The 9,676-nt window shown below is 38.4% G+C and overlaps 1 long non-coding RNA gene across 1 annotated transcript; it reads right to left on the bottom strand.

Annotated features, from left to right (window-relative positions):
* Positions 1-2,039: 2,039 nt before the first annotated feature.
* On the bottom strand, positions 2,040-8,853 carry LOC140146388 (uncharacterized). Its single transcript, XR_011858231.1, has 4 exons — positions 8,673-8,853; positions 5,294-5,397; positions 4,592-4,666; positions 2,040-3,920 (listed from the first exon to the last, which is right to left on the bottom strand). It is a non-coding gene; the product is annotated as an uncharacterized lncRNA (long non-coding RNA).
* Positions 8,854-9,676: the final 823 nt, after the last annotated feature.

Raw genomic sequence — 9,676 nt, 5'->3', positions numbered from 1 at the left:
TGTTTCCACAAATCACTCATTATACAGTAGGCCTATATCCTATTTAGTAGGCTTAGCGTATATAAAAGTGAGTGGCGGAGGGGCAGTAATAGGGGATTGCCAGGAGGAGCGGTTCCAGGTTTGACAAATTTTTCCTGCTTGTGCTTCGCTCACCCCAATTTTCACGGCAAATACGCCTCTATTGGCAATTCTGAGATGAGCTCGAGGGGTATATGGTTGATCGGAGTTGTAAAATTTTGCAACATTTTTATCAATATTGCCTTAGAAATGGTCAAAGTGTCTCTTTGATATGCACCCCACACTCCGTGTATCCGCGGGTGGTCATCCATGTTGGCAAACTTTGAAAACATTCCCTTTTTGAATACCATTTTGCCAACATTTCAGAGCAAAAACACCCTTTTTAAATCGATTTCGCGAAACCCTTCCATGCTTTTTTGGACAGGAACACGTAGGGCCTACAACTATAGTCCCGCAACCGAGTTAAAATATGCGCACCATTTCTGTTTCCCAAAATAAGCATTTCGAGCAATATTGCGTGCATGATGAATAATTGGATATACATTATGCACATTTACTTTACTTGATTTAGACGAAGAACACCTTTTTGCACCATTCTGCGAATTTGTTTTGAAAAATGAAACTTTTTTGTGCGTCCCAGAAATCATCCCATATTTTACAAAATTTCCGACGAGCATTAATAACGGCAGATAATCATACGACCGGAGTACAGGGACCGTGGGAACTGGATTCGCTCCTGGTTATTGCCCGTAATGTATAGTCTACTGCAGGCAGTGCCGCCGACAAGGAGGGTTAGGGGGGGGGGGGGTGTTACCCCGGGGCCCCGTAAAAATAAAGAAAGCATACCTTAATGGGTCCATAAAAGCAAATAAAAAATAAAAGATCATGTTATCCTCGGACCCGTACCGGTAATGGCTCTCGGCGGCACTGACTGCAGGAAGAAAATTGCTTTCTCGTGTCTCGTGGTTAAAAGGAATAGGTCTACTTTGTTGTGATTTAAAATTCTGAGTAATTTAGAAATTTTGAAGATCCCAAAGGGAGCGTATATTGCAGTAGAGGTCAAGCGGCTCTTGGCCCTTACCCCATCTCCCCTCCACCTGCTCATCAAATGTTCAATAGACATACGTGTGGAATGTCTGTATTAAAAAAATTTATAGAGCACCTTTTTAATAAAACGCTGTAAAAAGGCTTAGGAAAACAGTACGAAAACGCTTCAATATGCTAATTCCAAATATTTGGCATTTGCATTGGGGGGATTTTGGCAAAGCGCGGGCGGTTATTTCTTGATCTGCCATTTGGAAATCCCCCGGCTCAGAATTATTGCATAGCTCGGCTAAGGACAAAATTCAAAGTAGGCCCCTAACCATCATCATGAAAACTTATTGCCAGCCCTGCCTTAATTAAATAATAAGATGTGTAACAAAATACCATTGCATATAAACAACGGCTTAGAACCAGAACTGCGTATGTCCAAAATAGATGTTTTGTTTTGCAATGATGAGTTCAAAAACTTTCTGGTAAATAGAATTTCAGCAAAAAAAAAGTTTCTGTCAATTTTGTCATACTCAAATAACGACTTCTGGTTAGTCCCCTCGGTAATATTCATAAACGTGAAATATATTAACTTAATATTATGTTACCCAACTTACCAAAATTCAAATGACCATAAACACACACCCACACATAAATTATTATGGTTTTCATTTTTTTCTCTTAATTTTATTATTATTATTATTTCTCTCTGTTTTTAACATGTTTAACAGGAACATCAATATCTTAAATTTTACAGGAATGTTTCTAAGTATCGATTTTGCTGATGATAATAAGGGAACAACCGAAAAGTTCGATGAAGCCCTATAAACGAAAGTCCTTTCGTTAGGGACGGAGGGGGTCAAAAACTCCGATTACGTTTGTAAAAAAGTAGTTAAAACATCGGTCAAAGATGATCTTTTTTTAAGGATTTAAAATATAATTTTAAAATTTTAGTATTTTTGAAGTACGATATTGACATTTTACAGTGGTTGCTTCAAAAAAATTTCAAATCGATATAGAGTGCAGTACTCGCAACCTGCAATGGGCTATTCCAGAAAATAAGTGCACACCCCCTATAGAAGAGTAACTTTTCAATCTAAGAAATGTCCGGATTTCCAAGTCTGCTTCCTGAAAACGACTGGAATTCCAGTTGCAAATGTTACTGGAAAAAGCTTGGAAATCCAAGCAAATGCAGGAAAAATCAGTGAAATGTTGAAAATGAGCTCTCCAATTGTGGATTTCTGCTTTTGAACTATTTTTCTGCCGGATTTTTTTGCCTTTGGGCACTTTAAAAGTCTGGATTTCCAACAGTCACGACTGGAAAAAAAGTCCGGATATCCGAACTCCTCTATAGGGGGTGTGCATCTATTTTCTGAAATAGCCCAATTTGTAAGTTCGTTTTTTTAAATCAGCTGTAACGCACCTTGATTCTTTTTTATTTGAAAATCCAGCAAGTCATAATTTTCTTCGTGCCCAAAAACGTATGAAGAAAAATATTTAAAAATAAAATAGAATATTGGTTTCTTCCATAAACGTGATCAATATCATTGCACTGTCGCACTCCTCCACATCCCCATCCACCATAGCGATGGCCCTGTATCCTATGAATCCGGGTTGGAATCCGGGGTTCATCAAACTTTTGGGTTGTTCCCTAATGTAGCAATATAAGGTCACTGTGGGGCCAAAACTTAAAAATAGTCCCACCATGTTGTTATGTATCTCAAATTGTTCCACTCATCACAGGGAATAAAAAAGTCAATGGTCATATTCTTCTTAGTTCAGGAGTTTTAAGGTCAGATAAGTCAAATTACTCCCTTATTATAGGAAATCTCAAACATATACTTAATTCACAATTTTGGTACAAATTTTCATAGTCTTGTCCCCGTTCAGAGTTTATGTAGTCAAAGTCAAATAGAAATGTGCTTGCATATCCTTTGACTCATCATGTGATTTCATCTATTCTGAGGTTATACATTTCTCAAACGAACTGTGTTCCTATTTTGTTTGCCCAGAGGAGTATTTTGAGACAAGTTGTGATTAAATCGATGCACTTTGAAAATTTGGCCACTGTGCATGTGATATTTGACCTTTGACCTATTTTACTCTATAACTTCTGAACTAACCATACAGAATGACAGTTGACTTTTTTTATTCCAAACAATGAGAGGAACAAACAATTTTGAGGGATGGATTGCAACATGATATAACAAATTTGAAATGTTGGCCCCATTTAAATTAATATGACCCTTCGACCCTTCATGGGAAGCACAGGGGGCATAAAAAAATGGAGAACCAGTTCTAGTCTTATCAGTTGAGGCATAAGGTCAGGATGCAAAAAAACATTGGTTCCACTAATCATAATGTGGCAAAACTAGATCCCAAATATTACCCAATAGCGCCCTGTACTACCATGGCGAAAACAGACAAAATGTTCACTGAGTAACTACACTGTATTTTGGACAGCTAAAGATTAATAAACAAATGTCAACAAGAAAAGAGGTTACGGTTATCTGCTTTGGCTTAATAACTAACAAGATCAATAATAACAACTTCAAACTTTAATCTGCCACCATAGAAAGTTGCATTAAAATATACAAATTCAAATTGTATTAATAATTAAATAACAAACATTTTTCACCCCCTTGAAATGAAGAGGCATGATTATGCTGATTTACTGGAATGGTCCAGAAAAAATGTTCACTGCAACTTTGCAATCCATATCAAATTTAGTGGTTCTTTAACATTTTATGTATCATTTGTACATTGATTTCCTTTAAAAACATCCACAGAAGAGATCTTGCACAAACATCTTCTTTAGTCATATCCAACTGGTGGTGTCAAATGTTACTTCTCATCATGCTTGAAGATACCTGTAACAGGAAAGAAAGAAATAGAGTAGTTAAAAACTCATAATATTGGGGCTCTTTCTTTTTCTCCTGTGGGTGGTCAGATTTTTTTGGTTTTCATTTTGTACCAAAATAATCTGATTACCATGTTTTATAATTATTATACTCAGTGACGGCTGACGACTGATTATACTAGTGGTTTTGATATAAGCAGCTGTTTCACAATGGTGAAAATAATGTTAACAGTGCAGGATGGTTTACCATGGGGATGACGCTATTACGGTACTATTTTGTTCAAACATCTAAACAGGACAAATTTCAGGCCCAAAATTTCACTGACATTATGATAAATATATGAGTTTTCTTCTGGTACTAAATCTATATTTTGATAGGATTAAGTGGGAGAGGAAATGAGGCTGTCAATCTGGCTATGTACACCCCTTTAAATAAAGTGAGTCATCACTTGGGATTTTGAGAATAAACCTGAAGTTGGGTCCGAGTTGCGTCGTTACAAGTCTCGGGGAATTACAATATGTTACAATGTGATTGTATGTTTCAATTCATGTAAATTTCCAGTTTTCTCAAAACTTACTATGAAATTGAAAGAATTTACATCTCATTAAAATATCAAAATTTTATGGATTTTATGGTTCTTACAAGTAACATCGATATTAAACATGTTAAAAGAAACTCACCATTTATAGATCTAGGCTAAGACTGTCATTTCTTGCTTTCTCTTCAACCAATGTCTCACGGCACATCTGAAACAACTGAAAACAAAATAGCAACATTTTAGAAATAGATATCATCTTCAAACATTTTTAACACAAAATTAACATTTTTCCTGTGATGAAAACCAAGTTTCAAACAGTTTGTCATGAAATTTAACTTGGAATTCAGACATGTTATAAATGTTAACCAAATAACCAATATATCATCATGGTATTACCAAGCCCAATTTTAAATATTGGGCTAAGCCATTGGGCAAAGTCCACACACCACCTGTTGAAGATTTAGAAATATCTTCCACAGGGGGAGTATGAATTTCAAATGGAATTAGCACATTAACCAACACTCACTCTCCTTCTGTGTGTTCATTCCATTTGAAAATTTGTAACATCTTCCACAGGGGCGGATTTTAAATGGAATAGCCCAATATTACTGTGGGTTGGGTGTGTATGTGTGCATGCTCACAGGTGATGTTAAAAGGTGGCTATGCTGGTATGGGGTGGGCATTTTGAGTGGGGTGTGTCTTAGTGTGCAGTGGACTGTGCATGAGTCTATGTTGGTTTCAAATCATGCAAATTTCCAGATTTCTCAAAATTTAAAGAATTGACATCCTTTTATCATGTTTCCATTGTTCTTACATTGTATTAAACATGTTAAAAAAGACTCACCATTTATAGATTTAGGTTACGGCTCAGGCTGTAATTTCCAGTTTTCAGTGCAACCAAACCAATGTAGCTTTCTGTACAACGAATGTCTCACACCTCTGAAACAACTGAAAACAAAATGGCAACATTTCAGAAATAGATACCATCTTCAAATATTTGAACATTTGTCCTATCATGAAAACCTACTTAGTAGCACTAGCAAGTTTTATACTGTTTTTTCATGAAATTGAACTTGTAATTGAGACATTTTGTTATTGTAAAAGTTGAAATAAACCAAATTATTAGTATTTGGGCTAAGCCATTTTAAGTCCACACTCCCCCTGTAAAAGATTTTGAAAAATTGAAACTCACACTCCCTCAGATGCTGAATCTTTATCAGAGGGTGTATGGAATTCAATGAAGTTGCCGATTGCGTTCATTAAAGCCATTTAAGCCATTTAAAGTCCACACTCCCCCTGTAAAAGATTTTGAAAAATTGAAACTCACACTCCATCAGATGCTGAATCTTTATCAGAGGGTGTATGGAATTCAATGAAGCTGCCCAATGCGTTCATTCTATTTAAAATTCATACTCTCAGTGGCGGCGCTACGGGGAGGGGGTTTGCAAGGGGGAATTTGCCCCCCCCCCCAATATTTTTCTTGCCCCCCACTTTTGAGGCAAAACCATCAAAATCACGTAAATTCCCACTTTTTGCGGCAATTTTGCGCAAAATTGGCCAATTTTGCCCCCCTGAAATTCACTTTGCCCCCCAATGCTCCCCTGAAAAAAATTCCTTGCGCGGCCACTGCTCCTTGTGGAAAATATTTGTAACATCCACAGGGGTCATGTGGATCTTAAATGAAAACACACATTAAATTCACGAATTTTTAACCATGTCCCTGCTAAATGTATTTAGTACACCCACTTTTATATATACACCCCATCCCCTGCATACCAATGTCATGGGCATTATTTTACAAGTCCCCTGCATGAGGTATGCACCTGGCCCAGCATGCCAGCCACTAGGTTACATATCATTCTTGTTGTGCTATCCCCGGGTATGTGTGTATCTGAAAGTGGGGGTGAACTCACACGTGTGTGCAAGTTATTTTGGGGGTACCGCCAGTATGCATTTATTGTGGGTATGCATTCTATTTATTTTATTTATTACACTTTATCACTGGCACAGAATTACAAGAAATATATAATATTGCACATAAGTTACATCAAAAATTACACAATATTATGTTATGAAAGGAACATTTGTTTTAAAAAGTCCAGTGAATGGCTGGAGCGAACAGGTGCCAGGCACCTCTAAGACCGCCCCACCAAAACCAAAAAAAGAAGGGAAGGGAAAAATAAATTAGAGGGGGAAAATGCAGGTAAGTTACATTTGCCTGCAATTTGGACAATTACAAAAAGAGGTCCAAGTGGGTATATTGTGGGTATACACTTGCGTGCGCAAAGTTATTGTGGGTACGCAGACTACGCACTTCGTGTGCGCAAGTGTACATGCGCATTTGTAATGTACAAGTGTATGTGAGCGTAATTACACACGAACCTCATATTTGGCCATCTTAACCTCAAAAGTGCAAATTTGTGCGCGCTTCGTGCAAATTTATTCCACCAAATATGCTAGATTCACTATAGTTCAAGAAATTTGAATATATGCCACTACGAAATCCAGCGGAATCTTCAGCGGTCTGAGATTTGGCACTGTTTTAGCATTTAAACAAGGCTCTGATTGGCCAAATCAATCATTTAATACATCAACACCTCATTCGCTGGCCAAGCAAGGTAACAAGTCATGACCTGTAGTCTATCTTGTGCCCAATCTTAATCCCGCTGGATGTTTACACACACGTAGAAGGGCAATTTGTCCATATGCTGGTGACTAAACCGCGTAAATGCATTGATTTGAGTCTGCCACTACTAAATCGAACATGGCATACCCCTAAACTTGAGATGAAACACAGTATTACGGGAACTTGAGATTATCAGCAAGAGCACTCGGACACCGCTGAAGGCAGCTGTTTCGCATGTGCATCTATGTAGCGTCTTTAAGCATGTGCGTGTGTACGCCAGCGGCACTTTGAGCAAACACTTTCGATTTGTAGCTGCGCCCAATGAAATGGGCATTTACGTCACTGCCACATCAGGGTGGATAATGCTTTAAAGCCTGTGTGATCACTACTGTACCAGCACTGCTTTATATGGCTTTATACCAGTTAAGCCCGGTCCTGACTCCACATCATAGCGCGGTGCGATGATAAAACTGTAATCTGAGCCAGGTGTTTACAAGCTCAGCGGTGAAAATTCTCATCGCGCTGTGGACATTTTGGTCGCGATGGAGTTGAACAATGTTCAACTTTTTTGCATCGCCCTGCGATATCGCAGCCATGCACGCTTCTGATTGGCTGCTGGCAAATCAAGGTCGGTAGAATGACCTTAAAAGAAGATGCAGATCCCACATGCTTTTAAAACATCGCAACATCGCGCGATGAAAATAAAATGTACATTTTAATTTCATCGGGCGATGCTGCGATGTTCTAAAAGCATCGCTAAGCATCGCATCGCGCCGCGAAGTGGAGTCAGGATCGGGCTTTAAGCGTTAGATCGCGGCGATCAGAAGGACATCCCTAAAGTCCAATTCAGTCTCCACCGCAGTATGATGCTATGCTTTTAAAACATTGCGGCATCACACAATGAGATAAAATGTTCATTTTAATTTCATCGCACGATGCTGCGATGTTTTCATGTCATGCATGTGGGGTCGGCATCTCCTTTTTATAGTCATTCTGCAGACCTTGATTTTCAAGCAGCCAATCACAAGCATGCATGCATGCAGCATGGCCACGATATCGCAGCGCAATGCAAAGAAAGTTCAACTTTCATCACCGACAAAATTTCCACCACACTCTGAGAATTTTCACCGTCGAGCATGCCAGCTTGTAAAAACCTGGCTGCTCAGATTTCCATAGAAGTATCGCAGCATAGCATTAACCATAGGGTATATTGCTGATCCATTAATTATCCTTTTCTGGTGCATTGTGGGATTGAAAAGGGGACAAATCGATCGCTAATTTGCTCCCTTTTCTATCCCACAATGCACCAGAAAAGGATAATTAATGGATCAGCAATATACCCTATAGCCATCAGCGATGTCATCGCATCGCGCTGCGACATGGAGTCTAAATCAGACTGTACCCTAGTTAACCTAGTTGAACATGTCCATGATGTCCTTCTGATCGCCGTGATCCAGTGTTTACCTTTACACCATGACTTGTTTATACATGTATTATGCAGCATTTCATGATGTATGGCAAATACATCAGGACATGTATAGGCATACGTACATGCGTAAGCTTACGTGGCATGAAAATAGCTCTGGTTACGGCATACCTGGCTACTAATTCACGTCTATGCTTCATTACTTTGCAGACCACAGTCTCCGTTAAATCTTACACGAACGAAAATATACAAAATGCATATTTAGATGGAAAAATTGGGCATTTTTATCCGAGTAATGTGGCGGTAGGTACGGCTACATGTCAAAATTCCAATTAATTACGGGCATTAATAAAGCACTTCCGGGAACTGTTGATGGGCGGGGCGTTACTAATTTACATGTTAATGATGTTTCGTCACAGATGATGTCCTTCATGTTTTAATTCGTTTTTTAAATAAAAAAAATGAACAAATAATCATAATACTCACCGGAAATTTTAGCCTTTCTTGTAGTTTCGCGGCCCGATCCCCGGTTGGTGATCTAAACTCGGCCTATAAACTTATTTACGTAGGTTCCAAGGCGACCTTTCATAACATTTACAAAGCTGCAGTAATAGCTTGAAAGTTCTGACCACTTTGTTTGCCCCTGACAGTATTTTTATTCAACAAAATGCTTAAAAAAGTGCCCAAAACTGCTATTTCACAGCCACCGATCACCGCTTAGTCCACAAGTTAAACCTGCCCTCTCAGTGGACTAAATTTGGTGCCGTTTTTGCATCATTTTAGTCCAGGACTAAGCCTAGTCCACTTTTGTGAATACCAAATAACTTTAGTCCTGGACTAAACCTCCGATTTAGTCCAGGACTAAAGTTAGTCTCCTTTTGTGAATACACTTTTGATTTCATTCAAGATGCCTAAAGCGTTTCAAGGACATTTTTCGGGGATTGTCTGAGGCAATCGCTAAAATTAACATCTGATTTTAATCTTTTGGCTATAACTTTAAAACTACTTGATAGAATCACTCCAAATTTTCAATGAATATTAGTTAGTGCATAAGCTATGATGTGGATATAAAATAAAACAACTAATTGTATCAATTTTGCCTATATCGCCCTGCACTACAAGCAGGTTGCACCCATCACCTGTGTATGTCTACAATCATAGATTGAATACAATAG

The sequence above is a fragment of the Amphiura filiformis genome, chromosome 2, assembly GCF_039555335.1.
Source record: "Amphiura filiformis chromosome 2, Afil_fr2py, whole genome shotgun sequence".
NCBI lineage: Eukaryota > Metazoa > Echinodermata > Ophiuroidea > Amphilepidida > Amphiuridae > Amphiura > Amphiura filiformis.
Note: the sequence above shows the minus strand (reverse complement) of the source record. Positions and strands in the feature narration are given on the sequence as shown.